At 42.1% G+C, this 20200-nt stretch overlaps 1 pseudogene; it reads right to left on the reverse strand.

The window, feature by feature from the left end:
* The window catches only part of LOC142182243 (inorganic pyrophosphatase 1-like), a 65692-nt pseudogene extending 45876 nt beyond the window's left edge, over window positions 1-19816 (reverse strand).
* Between the last annotated feature and the right edge of the window lie 384 nt (window positions 19817-20200).

Consider the following 20200-nt stretch of genomic DNA (forward strand, 5'->3'; position numbering starts at 1 on the left):
TTTTGGCTTCAACAGAATGTCTATCTCAGATATTTCAAGCAGATATTGAATATGATATAGAATTCATTCCTTTAAATATCTAATTAAAGATAGCGATTCATATAGGCATGCTAGCTAACAAGAACTCTCAAGTCATGATTCTGTTAAGAGAACAATTCCTTTTCTTTAAAATATAGACTAAGTAACAGAACCTTTCAAGTAAAATATGTAGATACAACAACAACAACAACAACAACAACAACAACCCAGTATAATCCCACTAGTGGGGTCTGGGGAGGGTAATAGGTACGCAGACCTTACCTCTACCCCGAGGGGCAGAGAGGCTGTTTCCAGGAGACCCTCGGCTCAAGAAAGCGACAAGAGACGATATATTAGTACTATCCATAGATTCATAATAAAATAACATAAAATAAAATAAAATAACATACCATAACATAAAATAAAAATAACAACAGTATAAGAAATATAGGAAGTACGAAAAAGATGCAAGATATAATAATATCCAGCAGATAAAGCCCTACATCAGTAATTGACCAGTAGCATCCTAAGACTAACTCCTAACTGGATAGTCTCACTTTAGTGCGCTGTAGAAATACTCACACCTTCCCCCTAGCCTACAACCTTAATGCTCGACCTCCACAATTCCCTGTCAAGGGCCATGTCCTCAGTAATCCTAAGTCGCGTCATATCCTGCCTGATCACCTCTCCCCAATATTTCTTAGGTCTCCCTCTACCTCTCCTCGTGCCCACCACAGCCAGTCGTTCACACCTCCTCACCGGTGCCTCAGTGCTCCTCCTCTGAATGTGCCCGAACCATCTAAGTCTTGCTTCCCGCATCTTGTCCTCCATGGGGGCCACGCCCACCTTCTCTCGAATATCTTCATTCCTAATCTTATCCATCCTTGTATGCCCGCACATCCACCTTAACATCCTCATCTCTGCTACTTTCATCTTCTGGATGTGTGAGTTCTTTACCGGCCAACATTCAGTTCCATATAACATGGCAGGCCTAACCACTGCTCTATAAAACTTACCTTTTAGTAACGGTGGCACTTTCTTGTCACACAAGACTCCCGACGCTAACCTCCACTTCATCCACCCCACCCTTATACGGTGTGTGACATCCTCGTCGATCTCCCCGATCCCCTGAATAACTGACCCAAGGTACTTGAAACTACTCCTCTTAGGGATGACTCGAGGGTCAAGCCTCACTTCCACTCCCGCTTCCGTCGGTTCAGCCCCAAATTTGCACTCGATGTATTCCGTCTTCGTCCTGCTCAACCTGAAGCCTTTAGACTCAAGGGCCTGTCTCCAAACCTCTAGCCTCTCGTTGACGCCGCCTCGTGTCTCATCAATTAGAACTATGTCATCAGCAAATAGCATGCACCATGGCACATCTCCTTGAATATGATGAGTTAGTGCATCCATCACCAGGGCAAATAGGAAAGGGCTGAACGCAGACCCTTGGTGTAACCCCGTAACAACCGGAAAATGCTCGGAGTAGTTAACCTCAAATCTATTCATGTGAATACTTAACAGCTTATGGGTTATTTTGTTTTAAAATCTATTCTATTTGGCCAAAGACATAATTCCACAAACAAACGAGCTATAGCTTATAATTCCATACAACATAAGCTCATAACAGGCTGTTTATACTTGAGCCATAATTAACAAGCCAACTGTAGCACATAATTCAAATAGAGATAAAATTTACTTCTAATCAGAAAAGAGACATAAAGGGAGAGTTTTAACATTTACTGACCTTTTTGCGGGCAGCAAACTAGGGTATCAGATTCAACCTCGAACTTGTTGTACTCGGGTAGTCGTCAAATACCGGAACAAACAAAAAACAAAAGCCTATGTTATGGCTAAATGCTAACAGAGGCAAAGAGATTAAAAGGAAGAGAGCTTGAGCTTTTAAGAGTGTTTCTTTTAGGGATAAAATCGAGTAACAACAGTCGGCTTTAAGGAATTAGCTACGACGGCTAAAAATCTGAGCTTGAGGGTATAGGGAGCGGCTCAACCTTTAACTTAGAGGGGATAGAGGGGCGGCTCAGAGCCTCAGTTTTTTGGGGGTAAAAGGCGTGGTTGAAGCTTTTTGGTTAAAGGAGGGGGCTGAAGCTTAAGAATTCTTAGGGGGGGTAAAGGTGCGGCTCCAAAACATGTCCAAAATAAACACCAATAGGATGTATTTATAGAGACGATTTTAGGGCTGGGGAACTATTGAGCGGGAATCGGACTAACTGTTTGAATTTTGAAAAAAAAAAACCATTTGAACGTTGGATCGAATCTTTGATGCAGAGACCAAATCTCATTCTCTAAAAAGTAATCTTGGCTTTTTGTTATGAGCCTAGTTTGACCAAGTTTGGTGTATGAAGATTCATTAAAATGGAATGATATTTTCTAGTCTAGGGATGAAGATGTCTAGAGTTTTATCAAAAATAGAAAAAGGAACAGAGTGTCTGCCATGAGAGAGGGACAAGAGAGGAGTCTGCAGAGGGGAAACATGACAAATAAACCTAATTGTCTTAGGGTTGAAATTAAACAGGCCATTTCGGGTTGGGCTCTTTAGTTGGGCTAAATGAGTTGGCAATTTGGACTTCTCTGGTGAATGGGCTGACAGAAATGGGCTAGTCCCTTAAGGTTTTGTGCATTTTCCCTTCTTCCTTTTAATTACTTGGACTTCTAACTTAGACCGATGATGATGATGATGATGATGATGATGATGATGATGATGATGATGATGATGATGATGATGATGATGATGATGATGATGATGATGATGATGATGATGATGATGATGATGATGATGATGATGATGATGATGATGATGATGATGATGATGATGATGATGATGATGATGATGATGATGATGATGATGATGATGATGATGATGATGATGATGATGATGATGATGATGATGATGATGATGATGATGATGATGATGATGATGATGATGATGATGATGATGATGATGATGATGATGATGATGATGATGATGATGATGATGATGATGATGATGATGATGATGATGATGATGATGATGATGATGATGATGATGATGATGATGATGATGATGATGATGATGATGATGATGATGATGATGATGATGATGATGATGATGATGATGATGATGATGATGATGATGATGATGATGATGATGATGATGATGATGATGATGATGATGATGATTATTATGATTTAAAATGGCGAAATCTATTTTAATATGTAACCAATATAAAATGCGCATGCAAATAATATATGAATAACTTAAATAAATATTTTATGAATGAGAATATGATTATTTCAATAAGATAGAGACATTTGTAAAGAAAATATCATTGATTGATTAATTTTGAATAAAACAACTTGAGCAATAAAATATCATATTAAACATTCTTACATCACTAACGCTATTAGAAGCTCAAGTAAACAATTTGGAAGAAAGGAAGGTCAAACTTGGATGTCAATACTAGGTTGAAAACATGTAATTAATCAGATAATTAGGCCAATTTTAATAGTTTAAGCGACCGTGCTCGAACCATGGAACCCGGGAATGCCTAACACCTTCTCCCGGGTTAACAGAATTTCTGGTTTCGCAGACTTTTAAATAAACTCGATTCTCTTCGATTTGGGATTTTTAAATAAACCGGTGACTTGAGACACCAAATAAATTACTCCAAGTGGTGACTCTAAAAAATAAATAAAACAATATCATTTCGATTTATGTCACTTAAATTGAAAAAACTCCCTTATATTGCCCTCGGGGTGGTAAAAAGGAGGTGTGACATAGCCTGCTGCACACAAATGTCTCCCACCCCTTTGCCTCAAAGTTCAACGTCCTCCTCAATATCTTCACCCCCGTAGTCAACCACTCGGGGTGGTACCTGGGATTGCCAAGTACTCCGCCAACTACGGACGAGCTTCTTCACCCAACTTCATCTTGTCTAAGTACATGGACTCGTCCTCCTCCGTGAAGCCTAAATAGTCATTGATGGTCTTGCCATCAAACTTCACTTTCAAAATTCGCACTTTGGTGATTGTGGTACCCTTTTTGATGTGGGCCACGTTGGTGTAAAATTCTTTCATCAAGTGCTCATTGGCATCATCCACCTGCCCTATGAAGTAGTCTCATCCAGCTTTATCTCTGAATTGCCTCAACACATTGGGGTTGTGAGGCAAAAGATCCCGGGTGATAATTTTCTCTCAAGTATTAACCTCTTTTCTGGCCACCACTCTCTGAATTTGTGGTAGGCAATCTCACTGACGAACCAGTCCTCCCAAGCCTCCGGGTTCCTAGTCCGTTCTACCCCACCAACTTGGGGCTCACCCCCTTCTGCTTCTTCTCCTTCTTCTGCTGATGCACCCTCTTTGGATAATGAAGTTGTAGGAGAGGTGGAGTACTCATCCTCACTGCCTTCAGTTGAACCCTAAGACGACCCAGAAGATAGATGAACTGACTCTTGGGCAGTTGGGGGGTGTTGGAGGTGTATCTCTCAATCGGTTTCTCTCTGGCCAGTTAGGAAAAAACTCTGGCACGGAGTCTGAAGATGCCTCCCAGGAGGGCTCATACCCACTCCCCGACTGGTCAATAGCCATGTCTGCAGCTTTTATGATCCTCCTTGTATTCTTTATGTTTTGTCGGGCTTGTGGGGTTAATTTTATCATTCCTTGCTTCCCACTCAGGGAGGACTCTCCTCTTCCTGTTTACCACTTTTGCCTCTTGATCTTACCATTATCTGCAAACAACATTCATTCATACTTTTTTAGTTTCCATAAAAATAATGAAATTCAAGTTGCAGACAGTTTTAATGTTGCAGAGTGCGGACCGCATAAAATGCAGTGCGGCCGCAAAGAGGCCATTGTGGACGGCACAAAATCCATTGCGGTCCGCACAGAGGTGGGGTTCAGATTACTCACTCTCCGAATATATGCAATGTGGACCACACAAAATGCTAACGTGGTCCGCATTAAGACACCGTAGACCGCACAAAATCAAATGCGGTCGCGGCCCTCAAATGTTCAGCTTTCAAGACTTTGTCATTGCGGTCCGTACAAAATACCATTGCGGACTGCACAAGGTCATCGCAGACCACACAAAATGCACTGCGGTCCGCACTGAGTGCCCAGTAGCAATACCAACCTAGGGTTCATGTTTTGATCAATTTTAGTCCAATTGTTTTCACCTATTGATGAGTCTCTAAGTGTTGGTTCAGTGTTTTAACTACCTAATCCTGCTTTAAACAAAAATTAATTAATCTAAGCTACAAAATTGAAAGAAACACGAATAGGGAAAGAAGAAGAACTAAGGAAAATAAAAAATTCAAAGAAAATAAATAGATTAAACAACTAAGAAGAAGTTAATGTTACCAGATATTAGATGAAATGTTGAGTAATGAACTTGAGCAGTTAATTTCATGCAGATGAGAAAGATGAACAGTAATTTTTACTTCTGAGATGAGAAGGATCGAAAAGTTCAAAAGGAGGGCCTCAAGTCCTATTTATAGAAAAAGGTCTTGGGGCCCAGCTTACCTACCCACCGCGGACCGCACAGAATGGCACTGCGGTCCGTATTGCTCGAAATCATAGGGCACTGACAAATTGACCAATGCGGAGCGCACAAAATGTAATGCGACCGTGGTGATAAACTTCAGAAAACCCCCACTTTTGTCAAATCATCAGTGTGGTCCACATTGATTTCTTGCCCCCGCACAAAGGTCTTTGTGGCCGCATAAAATGAGTGTTGTCTGTATTGACAACTTTAGAGAGTGGTCATTTTCCAACTTTTATTTTCCTGCACTGCATCAACACAATCCTACAGCATCTCACAACCAGTCAGTCCAAAAATAAATCCTACACTACAATAAAATTCAAAGAAAAACAAGAAGAAAAACACATGGGTTGTCTCCCAAGAAACGCCTGATTTAACGTCGCGACACGACGCAGGTTACCATCAAATCATTTGAGATGAAGAAGTGCCACCACGTGGCTGTCATCAATTTTTCCCAAGTAATGCTTGACCCTGTGCCCATTCACTCTGAAAACTTCCCAATTTTTGTTCTTCAAGTCAAGTGCACCAAACGGAGTCACAAATACCACTTCAAAAGGTCCACTCCATTTTGACTTAGGCTTTCCAAGAAATAGATGTAACTGAGAGTTGAACAAGAGAACCAAATCATCCACTTTGAACTCCTTACTACGAGCACATTTATCATGAAGGTACTTCATCTTGTCCTTGTACAAGGACGAACTGGAGTAGGCATGGAATCGGAATTCATCAAGTTTATTAAGCTGCTCCACATGAAGATTTGTTGCCACATCCCATTCAAGATTTAACTTCCTCAAAGCCCACATGGCCTTGTGCTCTAACTCAACCGGTAGATGGAAAGCTTTCCCAAACACTAACCGATACGGAGACATACCAATCGGAGTCTTGTAAGCAGTCCTATAAGTCCATAGAGCATCATCCAGCTTCTTTGACCAATCGGTCCTATTTGCATTGACCGTCTTTGACAATATACTCTTGATTTCCCTGTTTGAGACTTCAACTTGGCCACTCGCTTGAGGATGATAAGGGGTAGAAACTTTGTGGTTGACACCATACTTTGTAAGCAAAGTGTCAAAAGCTATATTACAAAAATGAGACCTCCCATCACTTATGATTGCACGAGGAGTGCCAAACCTTGTAAAAATGCTCTTCTTGAGAAATGCAACAACACTTCAGGCCCATTGTTGGGCAGAGCTACAGCCTCAACCCACTTTGAAACATAGTCAACCGCCACAAAAACGTATGTGTTCCTACACGAGCTAACAAACGGGCCCATAAAATCAATGCCCCATACATCAAAAATATCGACCTCAAGAATGGTATTGAGAGGCATCTCATCTTTCTTCAAAATTCCACCCGCTCTTTGACATTGATCACACCTCTTCACAAGTTCACTTTCATCTTTGTACAAAGTTGGCCAATAAAACCCATAACTAAAAACTTTGGAAGCCGTCCTCACCTTGCCATGATGACCACCATAGGGAGAGGAATGACAAGCCTCCAAGATACTCAATTGCTCTTCCTTCCGGACACACCTTCGGATCACATCATCCGTGTAAATCTTGAACAATTACGGCTCATCCCAATAGAAATCCAAACTATCCCGTTTGAGCTTCTTCCTTTGGTTATAAGAGAGCTCACATGGGATTATACCAGTCACAAGTAAATTAGCAACGTCCACAAACCATGGCATACCATTCACCGACACGGAAATGAGTTGTTCGTCGGGAAATGAATCATTGATCTCTAGGCCATCATAGACCCTCCCCTCCTCCTCCAAGCGGGGCAAGTGATCGGCCATTTGGTTTTCACTACCCTTCCGGTACACAATCTCCAAATCAAACTCTTGAAGTAACAAGACCCATCGCATTAGTCTAGCTTTGGAATCCTTCTTCGTCGTCAAGTACCGGAGTGCGGCATGATCGGTATGGACTATGACCTTGGCACCCATAAGTTACGGCTGAAATTTCTCCATTGCGAACACAATAGCTAAAAGTTCTTTCTCGGTAACCGTGTAGTTCACTTGAGCATCATTCATTGTCTTGATCGCATAGTACATCGGATGAAACATTTTGTTCACTCTTTGGCCCAAAACCGCCCCAACCGCAACATCGCTTGCTTCACACATGAGCTCAAAGGGCAAGCTCCAATTAGGTGCGGTAATGATAAGAGTGGTGGTTAACTTATGCTTGAGAAGTTCAAAGGCTTGCATACATCTCTCATCAAACACAAACTTGGCATCCTTTTCCAATAGCTTGCATAAGGGGTTCACTACCTTTGAAAAGTCTTTGATAAATCTCCGGTAGAACCCCGCATGCCCAAGAAAACTTCTAACTTCCTTGACAGAGGTAGGGGAGGGAGCCTTGAAATCACATCAATTTTTGTTTTGTCTACCTCAATACCATGCATTAAAATTTTATGCCCAAGAACTATGCCCTCTTCCACCATGAAGTGGCATTTCTCCCAATTAAGAACAAGATTGGTTTCTTCACAACGGGCCAAAACACTATCAAAATTTTTCAAACACTCATCAAATGAATCACCACAACACTAAAGTTGTCCATGAACACCATATCGGTGAAAATGGCCATCATACACCGCTGAAATATAGTCAGTGCATTACACAACCCAAAAGGCATCCGAGAAAAGGCAAAGGTGCTATATGGATAAGTGAATGTGGTCTTCTCCTGGTCTTCCGGTGCAATCAAGATTTGGTTGTACCCAGAATACCTATCCAAGAAACAGTAGAAGGCACGCCCAGCAAGTCGGTCTAACATCTAATAAAAGGCAATGGAAAGTGATCCTTGCGAGTTACTTTATTCAACTTGCGGTAGTCCATGCATACCCTCCAACTGGTGACGGTCTGGTAGAAATTAACTCATTTTGTGAATTTGCAACCACGGTTATGCCACCCTTCTTCGGTACACATTGCACCAGCGAAGTCCAAGAGCTATCAGAGATGGGGTACATAACCCCGGCATCCAACCACTTGATCACCGCCTTTTTCACAACTTCTTGTATTGCCTCGTTCAACCTCCTTTGATGTTCCAAGAAGGGCTTTGCATCATCTTCCAGAATAATCTTGTGCATACAAAATGCGGGGCTTATTTACCGAATATCAGCTAAAGTCCATCCAATTGCCTTTTTCCGCTTTTGAAGCACCGCCAATGTGGCATCAACCTGCATGTTAGTAAGACAAGAGGAAAGAATAACTAGAAAAGTAGAACTAGGGCCTAAAAACTCATACCTGAGGTGTGGAGGCAACGGCTTCAACTCCAACACCGGAGGATCCTCAATTGAAGGTTTTGTTGGTGGAGTCTTCCTATTCTCAAGGTCCAAAGATAGTTTTTTGGATAAGAGTAAAAGCCCATCCCATGTAAAGCATTCACACACTCCACTCGGCCTTCATCATCATTGACATCAAGATTCAATAATATGGCTTCTAGTGGGTCCTCCACATTGATCATTGCATTGGTGTCATCAACTATCACTACCGTGACAAGGTCCACAAAAGATCACACCTCGGAACTGTTGGGCTTCTTCATTGACTTGCACACATGAAAGACCACTTTTTCATCACCCACCCAGAAGGTGAGTTCCCTTGCTTCCACATCAACTAAGGCCTTCCCAGTAGCAAGGAAAGGTCTCCCCAATATGATTGGAACTTCATAATCCACCTCACAATCCAAGATCACAAAATCAACTCGCCAGATAAATTTGTCCACCCGGAAAAGCACATCATCAATAATACCCAATGGTCTCTTCATCGTTCTATCTGCCATTCGCAATCTCATGAAAGTCGGCCTCGGTTGCCCAATACCCAAAGTCTTAAAAACTGAGTAGGACATCAAGTTGATACTTTCCCCCAAGTCACATAGACCCTTAGCAAAGTCCGCACTCCCAATGGTGCAAGGAATGGTGAAAGCACTGGGATCTTCAAGCTTTGGGGCCATTGAGTGCACTATTGCACCAACTTGGTAGGTTATCTTTATAGTTTCACAATCCATAGATCGTTTCTTTGTCACCAAGTCTTTCATAAATTTAGCACAACCCGGCATTTGTTCAAGAGCCTCCACCAAAGGCACATTAATGGATAAGCTCTTCATCATATCAATGAACTTTTTAAACTGATTCTCATTTTACTGCTTCGCATGCCTTTGAGGATAAGGCAGAGGTGGACTTGGCAAAGGAGCCTTGGCTTTAGGCACAACCGGCTCTGGCATGTCTATTACGTGTTCCCCAGACGGGTTCACGTTATTTTGAGTTCCACCTCGGCATCTTGAATATCAATCATACTTATTCATTCACATTCTCGTCAATCACATTTTCAATCACCAAAGGAACTTCATCTTCTTGAAACTCAACATCATCACCCAAAATTTGCTTTTGTTTGGAGGCATGCACATCACCGCCTCATCCACTGCTTGTAGTTACCGTTATAACATGATTGTTCCCACCCTTTGGATTTACTACCATATCACTTGGTAAATCCCCTTAGGGTGAGTATTCAAGGACTGTGAGATTTGGCCTAACTGAACCTCCAAATTCCTAATTGAAGTATTGTGGGAAGACAACTGAGCATCAGAATACGCATTCTTCTTCATCATCTATTCGAACATCATTTCAATTCTCCCCATATCAGGTTTATAAGAACTAGGACCTAGGGATGGAAATGGGGGCGGATTGTTTGGTTGTTGGTACATTGGGGGCCTTTGAAATCCTTGCCCCCGGTTTCCTTAATTGCTATTATTCCACCCACTTTGATTGTTGTTACCACCCCAGTTGTTGTTGTTACCATTCCTATTACCCTGATTGTTCTGATTATTGTTCTAATTGCCCCAATTGGAATTTTGGTTGTTGTTTCCCCAATTACCATTGCCTTGTTGTTGTCGAGTGCCCCAATTGCCTTAGGGTCTCCATTGTTGTTGGTTGGAATAATTGCCCCTTTGGCCTTGATAATTGTTTACGTATTGCACCTCTTTATTCTGCCCATCATAACTATTATCTTGGAATCCACCACAATCATTGTCAAATTGCTCCAAATTCCCTTGGTTCTGTTGACCCCTTTGTCTTCTTTTGTTGACTAGCATGTTGACACCCTCCATAGCATTCACTTGGAAAGGATTTTAAACTTGTTGCAATTGTGTCTTTGCTAGTTGGTTCATTGTAGTTGTCAACTCAGCTATAGCATGCCCATGATCATGAAACTCCTTGTGCAAATGAGTGACCGTGGGTCACCTTGGGGCACATTGGCTCTACTTTGCCAAGCAGAAGAAGTGTCAGCCATCTCGTCAAGAATGTCACAAGGCTCATCATAAGACAGCTTCATGAAGTTTCCCCCAGCAAGTTGGTTCACTATGCACTGGTTTGTTGTATTAATGCCCCAGTAGAAAGTCTGTTGGATCATAGCCTCACTCATATCATTGTTGGGGTATTTCTTTACCATTTTTCTATAGCGCTCTCAAATCTCATGCAAAGGTTCAGTGGGCTCCTGCTTGAAAGCCAAGATCTCATCTCTCAATGCTGCCATATGCCCAGGTGAGAAAACTTTTGCAATGAACTTGTCTGCCAACGTATCCCAAGTAGTGATGCAATGGTTGGGAAGTCACTCAAGCCAATCCAATGCCTTCCCTCTTAGTGAAAATGGGAAGAGTCTCAACCGAAGTGCATCCTCGGACACATTAGTTTGCTTGCTCCCCCAACAGGTATCCACGAACCCCTTGAGATATTTGTAAGCATTTTGATTGGCAGTGCCCATAAAATACCCACGCTGCTCCAGCAATGTCAGCATCATATTGGTAATTTGGAAATTGCCCGCCCGAATCCGGGGCGGGACAATTGCACTTGCATAGCCTTAGTTTGGAAGCACTCGAGGAGCCACTCTTGGAGGTGGCGGGGGAGAGTCTGGAATATTTTCATTGGCCTGTCGGCCTCTCTTTTGAGCTTGAGGTACCACAGGGACCTCATCATCAATATTGTCATCTACCTCCTCCCCCAGCGGAATATCTCCAAGAGGTGCGTTGTTTGCTGCCATTTAGTACCTAAAGCTGTGACACACACAAATTAGTAACACAGAAGGAAAGAAGAACAATACACAAAACTAATTAGATAGATAGCCAAAACCGTTAGCTCCCCGGCAATGGTACCAAAAATTGATCGAGGCCAACCCTGTACTACTATGAAGTAGCAAGATAGGTCAAAACAGCTTTTACCTGAGAAGGTCGGGATCGATTTCCATAGGGAGCTAGACATTGTTTATTTTGGTTTTACTTCTAATTTTATATTACTAAGACGATAAATTAGGCTAAGTAAAGCTAATATTAAACTATTGAGAGTTGATCAAATAGATAAAAGGCACTATAGTAGTGACTTTCTCCTAGGTGGGTGATTGACGGATTCTTGAGTCCAAGGCTAGATTGTCACATTTGGGGAGTATGATATAACCATTGCACGATTCTACTCACTCTATACCTCTCGGTAGTTTGAGTGATTTTTTCCGAGTTGACTTTCTCAAGACCAATTGGGTATGCAAATTTGTGCAAGCAAGTGACGTTCCATTCGAGTATTATTATCTCTAGGTGTAATCCTTTAATTAGGGCCATCTATCTCTTGAATACGCCCAAATTACTTGTTGGACCAATTTCATGGACTTAGGCTCTCTTTCTCAAGAAGAGCCAAAATCTACTAGACATAAACTAGTGTTTACAACCACTAATTCAACATTAAAACCCTAAATTAGCCAAAAATCAAACACGCATAGACAATCAAGTATCAAAATACAAGACCCATCAATTACCCACACTAGGGTTGAGCCACAACCCCAGCTAATGGGTCTAGCTACTCATAATTATAGAAGAAAATAAAGAAATAGATGAAGAAAACCCCATAATAATTAATTACTAGATAAAACTTAAAGATTCAATGTTGAAACTAAGCTAAAATTACTCAAAATGGTAAAAGGGAGGAGTTCACGAGCGCAGCTCTGTCCCAAAATCTATCTGATGACCTAAAAATGGGAAAAGAAACTATTTATACTTGACTGAAAATTCTAGACAAAAATACCCCGTTGGGGCTAGTGTGGACCGCACAAAATCGAGTGCGGCCGCACTAAGTCCCTTGGCTTGACTAATCTGCTATCTGAAGTTGGCCACCGCAGACCGCACAAAATGCATCGCGGCCGCGGTGGCTTCTACTGTGATCCGCACAGAATGGACCGCGGACCCATTGTCCAGGTTCCTCCAAAGTGTCACCTCTCTGAACTTGAGCTTTACGAACCGCACAAAATCAAGTGCGTCCGCAATGAAGTCAATGCGGTCCACACAAAATCCTTTGCGACCGTATTGCCTGGCTGCCGGAAAAGCATACTCTCTGATCTTTATCTTTGCGGACCGCACAAAATGGTATGCGGCCGCACTGGCCCTGTTTGACTGAGCTTGGCCTTAGTCTTGGTACTTGTGCATGTTTCACTCCTTTTTGAGCTGGTTTTAGACACTTCGTCACCTTGTTGATCAAACCCTGCAATCAAGTACAACTTGTGAGCCTTTGGGACTATCTTGTACACATTTCTAAAAAAAACTTTAGCAAGAAGGAGTGCAAAACGCATCATAATCCCTAGTTATCTGGGGGTCAGTCAGTTAGGGGTCGCCCTAGAGGGGGAGGTCGATCAGGTGGCGGTCAGGCCCATTTCTATGCACTTCCAGCTAGACCCGATGCTATTGCTTATGATGCTGTCATTACAGGTATTGTCTCGGTCGGCCACAGAGATGCCTCTGTGTTATTTGATCCATGTTCCACTTTTTCTTATGTGTCATCGTACTTTACTCGTTATTTGGACATGCCTCGTGAGTCTCTTATTTTACATGTTCGTGTATCTACTCCGGTGGGCGATATTGTTATTGTAGACCATATGTACCAGTCCTGTGTGGTGACTATTGGGGGTCTGGAGACCCGAGTGGATTTATTATTGTTGTGTAAGGTAGACTTCGATGTTATATTAGGCATGGATTGGCTATCTTCGTGTCGTGCTATTTTGGACTGTCATGCTAAGATAGTGACATTGGCTATACTGGGTGTGCTACAGATTGAGTGGCGAGGTTCTACTGATTTTGTCCCCAGCAGGGTGATTTCATTTTTGAAGGACCAGCAGATGGTTGGAAAGGGTTATCTTTCATACTTAGCCTTTATGAGGGATGTCGGTGTAGAGACTCCCAATATTGATTCTGTTTTAGTTGTGAGGTTTTTTCCCGATGTATTTCCTGCAAACTTGTCAGGCATGCCACTGGACAGGGATATCGAATTCCGTATTGATCTGGTGTCGGGCACTCAGCCCATTTCTATTCTGCCATATCGTGTGGCACCAGCGGAGTTGAAGAAGTTAAAGGAGCAACTTCAGGAACTCCTTAATAAAAGGTTCATTTTGCCTAGTGTGTTACCTTGGGTTGCGCCTGTTTTGTTTGTGAAGAAGAAGGATGGCACTATAAGGATGTGCATTGATTATAGGCAGTTGAACAAAGTAACAATTAAGAACAAGTATCCTCTGCCTCGCATTGATGATTTATTTGACCAACTTTATTGAGCGAGAGTGTTCTCCATGATTGATCTCCGTTCAGGTTATCACCAGGTGAATATCAGGGACTCGGATATTCTTAAGACGACTTTTAGGACCTGATATGGTCATTATAAGTTCTTGGTGATGTCTTTTGGGCTGACCATGCCCCAGTAGTGTTCATGCATTTGATGAACAGCATGTTTCGGCCCTATCTTGACTCATTTGTCATAGTTTTCATTGATGATATTCTGGTGTATTCGCGTAGTCAGGAGGAGCACGCGAAGCATTTGAGAGTTGTGTTGCAGAGATTGAAGGAGGAGAAGCTTTATGCAAAGTTCCCTAAGTGTGAGTTTTGGCTCAGTTAAGTGGCTTTCTTAGGGCATGTGGTGTCTAGCGAGGGTATTTAGGTTGATCTGAAGAAGATAGAGGCGGTTTAGAGTTGGACCAAACCGTCCTCAGCCACAAAGATTCGCAACTTTCTTGGTTTGGCGGGCTATTATCACCGGTTTGTTCAGGGTTTTTCATCTATCGCATCGCCCTTGACCAAGTTAACTTATAAGGGTGCTTTATTCAGGCGGTCGGATGAGTGCGAGGAGAGCTTTCAGAAGCTCAAGACTGCTTTGACCATAGCTCCAGTGTTAGTGTTGCCATCAGCTTCAGGCTCATATACCGTGTATTGCGATGCTTCGAGAGTTGGTATTGGGTGTGTATTGATGCACGAGGGTAGAGTTATTGCTTATGATTCTCGTCAGTTGAAGCCCCATGAGAAGAACTACCCTATTCATGATTTAGAGTTGGCTTCCATAACTCACGGGTTGAAGATTTGGAGGCATTATCTGTATAGTATGTCGTGTGAGGTGTTTACTGATCATCGTAGCCTCCAGCACTTGTTCAAACAGAAGGATCTCAATTTGAGGCGGCGGAGATGGTTGGAGTTGCTAAAGGATTATGATATTACTATTTTGTACCGTCCGGGGAAGGCCAGTGTGGTGGTCGATGCTTTGAGCCAAAAGGAAGTGAGTATGGGGAGTTTGGCATATATTCCAGTTAGGGAGAGACCTCTTACAGTGTATGTCTAGGCCTTGGCCAATCGGTTCGTGAGGTTAGATATTTCGGAGCCCAGTCGGGTATTGGCTTGTGTGATCTCTCGGTCTTCCTTATATGGATCGCATTAGAGAGCGCCAATATGATGATCCTCATTTGCTTGTCCTTAAGGACAGAGTTCAACACTACGATGCCAGAGATATGACAATTAGTGGTGATGGAGTATTAAGGATGCATGGCCGGATATGTGTGCCCAATGTAGATGGGCTTCGGAAGTTGATTCTGGAGGAGGCCCATAGCTCGCGGTATTCCATTCATCCGAGTGCCACGAAGATGTATCAGGATCTGAGACAGCATTATTGGTGGAAGAGAATGAAGAAAGACATAGTGAGATTTGTGGCTCGGTGTCTCAATTGTCAGCAGGTAAAATATGAGCATCAGAGACCGGGTGGCTTGCTTTAGCAGATGGATATTCTAGAGTGGAAGTGGGAGCGGATCACCATGGACTTTGTAGTTAGGCACCCACGGACTTTGAAGAAGTTCGATGCAGTTCGGGTGATTGTGGATCGGCTGACCAAGTCTGTGAACTTTATTCTTGTGTGTACTACCTATTCTTCAGATCGGTTGGTATAGATCCATATCCGGGAATTGTTCGTTTGCATGGTGTCCAAGTTTCCATCATTTCAGATAGGGGCACTCAGTTTACTTTACAGTTTTGGAGGTCTGTGCAGCGAGAGTTGGGTACTCAAGTTGAGTTGAGCACAACTTTTCACCCTCAGACGAACGGGTAGTCCGAGCGTACTATTTAGATATTGGAGGACATGTTGCGTGCTTGTGTCATTGATTTCGGAAGGTTCAGGATGTATTCTACATGGTTGGTAAGAAGGTTCTGTTGAAGGTTTCACCCATGAAGGGTGTTATGAGATTTGGGAAGAAGGGTAAATTGAGTCCTCGGTTCATTGAGCTGTTTGAGGTACTTCAGAGGATTGGGGAGGTGGCTTATGAGCTTTCTTTACCGCCTAGTTTATCGAGTGTACATCCGGTATTTCATGTTTCTATGCTCCGAAAGTGTATTGGCGATCTGTCTCATGTTTTGGATTTCATCATGGTTTAGTTGGATGATGATTTGACCTATGATGTGAAGCCAGTAGCCATTTTGGAGTGTCAGGTTCGAAAGTTGAGGTCAAAGGATATAGCTTCAGTGAAAATGCAGTGGAGAGGTCGGCTCGTGGAGGAGGCTACCTGGGAGACCGAGTGGGAGATGCGGAGCAGATATCCTCACATATTTGAGGCTTCAGGTACATTTGTTGACTCGTTTGAGAACAAACGTTTATTTAAGAGGGGGAGGATGTAACGACCCGGTCGGTCGTTTCATGAATTACCACTCCGTTTACCCATTTTTGCTTCTTATTATTTTGTTCAGTTGTATTATATGTTATTGGGTTGATTGGTTCGGGTTCGGAGAGGTCTTGGTAAGGTTTGAGACACTTAGTCTCTTTTGAGTAAGCTTAAGTTGGAAAAGTCAACTGGATGTTGACTTATGTGTTGAAGGACTCGGATATGAGTTTCGTCGGTTCGGATAGTTTCGGGAGGTGATTTGGGACTTAGTAGCGTGATCGAAATGTATTTTGGAGGTCCAGAGTAGATTTAGGCTTAAATTAGCGAAATTGGAATTTTGGCGTTTTCTGGTTGATAGGTTAGATTTTGATATAGGGGTCGGAATGGAATTCTGAGAGTTACAATAGGTCTGTTGTGTCATTTGGGATGTGTTTTCAAAATTCCAGGTCATTCGGACGTGGTTTGATAGACTTTTTGATCGAAAGTGGAATTTAGAAGTTTTTGGAATTCTTAGGCTTGAATCCGATGTGATTTTGGTGTTTTGATGTTGTTTTGGGCATTCTGAAGGTTGGAACAAGTTTGAATGAGGTTATGGGATATGTTGGCAGGTTTGGTTGAGGTCCCGAGGGCCTCGAGTGAGTTTTGGGTGGTTAAACGGACCATTTCAAGTTAAAGGAAATTGCAGAAATTTGTTGTAGTGTTGTAAACAAATTGTTCTTCACGTTCGCGAAGGGTTAGGATGGGAGGCTCGAGATTTGGCCTTCGTGTTCGCGAGGGAAGTCCTGCATTCGCGAAAGGTTGGAATAAGAAGCATCGCGTTTGCGAGATGTCTGACGCATTCGCGATGGTTTGAGATGCTGAGGCATCGCGTTCGCGATGGGGTGGTCGCGTTCGCGTAAGAGAATTTTGTTTAATGGTATTTTTGTGCTTTGCAAACGCGAGGCTTTGACCGCGTTCGCGAAGAAAGACTTCTGATCGCTGGGCAGAATGTTTAAAAGGTCATTTTCGCGAGTTTTGGCCTAAGTTCACCATTTTTTATTCGGTTTTGGAGCTTTTTGAGAGAGATTGAAGAGGGAATCAAAGAGAACTTGTTGGAGATAAGCATTTTGGACTTAATACTCGATCCTATTGTGATTTCTACCTAATTAAACATGAAATTTGGGGAATTTGAAGCCAAAATTGGGGAGTTAGGGCTTGGAAACTTGAGACTTTAATCTAGGGATTTGAGGGGCCATTTCTGGTCAGATTTTGGTGTTTTGGTATGTATGAACTCGTGGGAGGATAAGGATTCCATTGATGTAATATTTATCGAAATTCGAGATGTGGGCCCGGGGGTCGGGTTGGACCAATTTCGTACTTTTGATATAATTTGATTATTTTCGTTTGGACTTCATTCCCATAGCATATTCTAATGTTATGATTCTGATTTTGGGTAGATTCGGCGCGATTTGAGGCCGAGGCGAGAGGCAAAGGCATTGCGGAGTAGTATTTCATCCGGTTTGAGGTAAGTAACCATTGTAAATCTGGAACTGAGGGTACAAAACCTCGGTATTGCGAATTGTTTTGATAAATGAGGTGACGCACATGCTACGTGACGAGCGTGTGGCATGCACCGGTAGGGATTGTTACTTGGTCCATCCCGTAGCGACTATTAAGCCGCATATTTGATTTGAAATCTTATGATATCTCATATTTTAGACATTTATACTGTATTATGGGTTGTACGCCATGTTTGGGGCCTTGTGCCGACCTGTTAAGACCCTTAGGGGCATTTTTACTTTTTTTTTCCTCACTCTATTTGTTTGAAAGCATATCCCCAGTCATGTTTTACCCGTTTAATCTTTAAAACTGGTTTTATCACACTACTCCTTAAATGTGAGAACTGTTTGGATTGAGTTCCCTGAATTCTCTGTTATGCCTGAGTGGCTGTGAGGTTAATGACTAAGAGAGGTTGAGGACCTAATGGTGAGGATTGTAAATATTACGGATCAGGCTGCACGCCGCAGCAATATTACATGTATCTATTATGGATCGGGCTGCACGCCGCAGCGATGCTTATATGGATCGGGCTGCGCGCCGCAGCGATATGACGTTTGGGCTGTAGGATCCCTTCCGGAGTCTGTACACCCCAATGAGCGTAGTTAATTATAAACTATGGATCACGCTACATGCCGCAGCGGTTATTATGATTATTACTATTATGAGGTGTTATTGAGCCTGAGTGTTAAGTGTAAGTACTGAGTGACAAGAGTTGAGCCACGAGTGACTGAGAGGCTTGCCTAATAGGCTATATTTATGAGTGATACCTCGCCCATTTATGATATTTTTGCTATTTCACCCTTTTTTTATAATGAACCTCTGTTGAAAACTGCTAAGTAAATGATTTCAAAGTAATTCAATTGAAACTGAAGCTTTATGAAGAAACTGTTTTGAAACTATAGAGTTGACTTGATATTCTGTTGTTTACTCTTTTATATGATTTTTAATTGCTCGTTACTGATTTCAGACCTTATTTACTTTAGTTACTTACTGAGTTGGTGTACTCACATTACTCCCTGCACCTTGTGTGCAGATCCAGGTGCCCGAGCGGCAGAGTGAGGGTCCTCAGCATTGTCGGAGTTTGCCAGAGATTGCAAGGTAGTTGCATGGCGTTCGCAGCCCTGCTTTCCTCCTTTATATCTTATTTTCTTTCTGTATTTTAGACTAGTTATGTATTAGACAGTCGGATTTGTGTATTTAGAGGCTCTAGACTCGTGACACCAGATAGTTAGGCTGTGTTAGTCTATTTTCTGTAATGCTTCTGCACATTTCAGTTGTTTTATACATTTCATATGAAAATTTTGAGATTTAATCAGTGCTAAAAAATGGTTTTATAAAAGAAATTTATTGTGGTTAATGGTTTGGGTTGACTTGCTTAATAATGTGATAGGTGCCATCACGATCGGGCATTTGGGGTCGTGATAGTTGTGTCTTACCTTACACATGTTGGGAGGGCAAAGACTGCAGCCATAAGGGCAAGTGTGAAAATCATGGTAAGGTTGAATTCTAAGTTTTCCTTCCGCATCAACATATCCTGGGTTAGAATAAATCTCCGAGAAGCAATCCATTATTCCCAAATGCTTCAATATTGTCTCAATGTAGAAGATATTTCCGTTACTTATTTCCCCTCAAATCACACCGAAAAATAACAATCATTGAATTTAATGTCCAGAAAATTAGGAGAAATTACCTCATGCTTATATCAAACTGATAAATGCACTATATCTGGTCAATTGATTGCCCTTAGCAAAAGGTGGCTCTGCCCCACCGCGGCCATACAAATTATTCTTGATAGACATATAATTAGAATGACATGAGTATGTGATAACAACTAGGTCGGGAATCCAAATTAGAGTAAGAATTTGAGAAGTAAATGCGGAAGCAATAACAACAAGGAATTGAACAACTAGAATTAAAGAGATGAAAATAAAGGATATGGGAAGAATTCAAGGAAAGAATTACAAGAACTTCCAAGAACCCAAGTTCTATAGCCTTGACAAGATCAAAGTAACAACGTCTTGATTTATGGAAGAATCAAACGTCTTTACTTAAAAAGCAATTCAAAACAATAGATTCGGATCTTGACCACTTTACGAGTAACTTGAGACAACAATTAATAACTAGTATTAATCGCCTTCTAAGAATACCACAAAGGAATCAAAGATATCATAAAAGAGAAGTAA

Source organism: Nicotiana tabacum, chromosome 6, assembly GCF_000715075.1.
Source record: "Nicotiana tabacum cultivar K326 chromosome 6, ASM71507v2, whole genome shotgun sequence".
Lineage (NCBI taxonomy): Eukaryota > Viridiplantae > Streptophyta > Magnoliopsida > Solanales > Solanaceae > Nicotiana > Nicotiana tabacum.